This window comes from Salvelinus sp. IW2-2015, unplaced genomic scaffold (assembly GCF_002910315.2).
Source record: "Salvelinus sp. IW2-2015 unplaced genomic scaffold, ASM291031v2 Un_scaffold1607, whole genome shotgun sequence".
In the NCBI taxonomy this organism is placed as follows: Eukaryota; Metazoa; Chordata; class Actinopteri; order Salmoniformes; family Salmonidae; genus Salvelinus; species Salvelinus sp. IW2-2015.
Genome location: NW_019943027.1, coordinates 144207 through 146451, shown reverse-complemented (window position 1 = coordinate 146451; position 2245 = coordinate 144207).

Genomic DNA, 2245 nt, shown 5'->3' with positions numbered 1-2245 from the left:
ACAGACAGACAGACAGACAGACAAAGAGAGTATGTGTGTGTTTGTGCAGTGGTATAAAGTACTCAGTGGTATAAAGTACTTAGGTAAACATACTTTAAAGTACTACTTAAGTAGTTTTTGGGGGGTATCTGTACTTTACTATTTATATATTTTTACATTTTTTTTACATTTTACATTTGGAATGTTTAGCAGGACAGGAAAAGGGTCCAATTCCCACACTTATCAAGAGAACATGCCTGGTCATCCCTTCTGCCTGTGATCTGGCGGACTCACATGCTTCMTTTGMAAGTTATGTCTTGAGTGTTGGAGCATGCCCCTGGCTGTCCGTAAATGTAAAAAACAAGAAKATAATGCCGTCTGGTTTGCTTAATATGAGGAATTTGAAATTATTTATACTTTTACTTTTTACTGGGTGACTTTCACTTTTACTTGAGTCATTTTCTATTTACTTTTACTCAAGCGCGGAAATTGGGTACTTTTTCCAGCACTGTGTGTGTGTGTGTGTGTGTGTGTGTGCGTGTGTGCGTGTGTGTGTGTGTGTGTGTGTGTGTGTGTACACGTCTGACATTGAAACAAGGATGCTGTAAGAAGAGACAAATCTGATTAGGAACATCGGATATCACACCAGGATAGAGTTTCATGTCATGTTTAATGTTTTATAATCTGTACCGAATCATCACACTGAACAGACAAAGACAATGAAGACAGACAGATAAATCCATATTGACAGATGGAGAAAGAAGAGAAGAGCACTTTCATCCAGCTCTGTTGTATGTTGCTACGCCAACGAAGTTCCACTGGACTTCCCTTTTGAGGAGCCGTAGCGTAGACTGTGGAGTCTTAAGAGGACTTATTTTGCTCCGGGGGTTTTTCTTTCGCTTTTACGTGAGTTCTCTCACAGATAGACAAAAATACCTGGATTCAATCAGATCAAGCCGTTGTGTTTTGTTTTGGCGTGTCGGAGATGTTAAACTTCGTTGGAGATGTCAAATCAGTGAGCAGCTGCTCTTGATCATTGTCACGAAGCCACACCCGTCCCACTGGCGTTTTAGAATGACAAAAGTGTAGGCTATAGAAAAAAATGATAGAAAATCATTATCAAATCAAAATGTTATTGGTCACATACACACGTGTTTAGCAGATGTTATTGCGGATGTAGCGAAAAACGGAATACATTGAAGTTTAAGGCCAGGAACCACTTGTGGATTCAACAGTTCTAAAACAGTTCCACCTCAGACACCTCAGACACCTCAGACACCTCAGACACCTCAGACACCATCAGACACCTCAGACACACTCAGACCGACACCTCAACACCCAGACACCTCAGACACCTTCAGACACCTCAGACACTCATCAGACACCCAGACCCTCAGACACCTCAGACACCTCAGACAACTCAGACACCTCAGCCCAGACACCTCAGACACATCAGACACCTCAGACACCTCAGACAAAACAAACACAATGCGGATGTCGGATAAGCGGATCTGATGGAATAGAGACCGAAGTATTCATTATTAAAAATGCAAGTAAACCCTTAAACCCTAGACATTATAACACATTTCATTAGCCCATATATAACATATTGATAAGCTATAGTATTGATCAGTCTAGAAACTAGATTCATTTGGCTACAACAGGTGTATAGCCAATGTTTTCTTCCTAGTAGATGATCAGAGCCCGAACAGACTTCAGAGGAACAGTAGCAGAGAGACCGTCCACTACGGGGTGTTGACTCAGAGAGACCGTCCACTACGGGTTCTGACTCAGAGAGACGTCCACTACAGGGTGTTGACTCAGAGAGACCATCCACTACAGGTTGTTGAACCTCAGAGAGACCGTCCAATCACGGTGTGATCAGAGAGACCGTCCATACAGGGGTGTGACTCAGAGAGACCGTCATAGGTGTTGACTCAGAGGACCGTCCACTACAGGTGTTGACTCAGAGAGACCCGAAATAAGCGAGGGTGTTGACAAGACTACCAACGGATGTTGAGCTCAGAGAGACATACTCCATACACCCCTGGGTGTTACGGTGGCAGGGCCATCCATACAGGGTGTTTGACTCAGAGACCATCCACTACAGGGGTGTTGACTCAGCGAGACCATCCACTACAGGGTGTTGACTCAGAGAGACCATCCATTACAGGGTGTTGACTCAGAGAGACCGTCCAATACGGGTGTTGACTCAGAGAGACGTCACTACAGGGTGTTGACTCAGAGAGCCGTCCAATACGGGGTT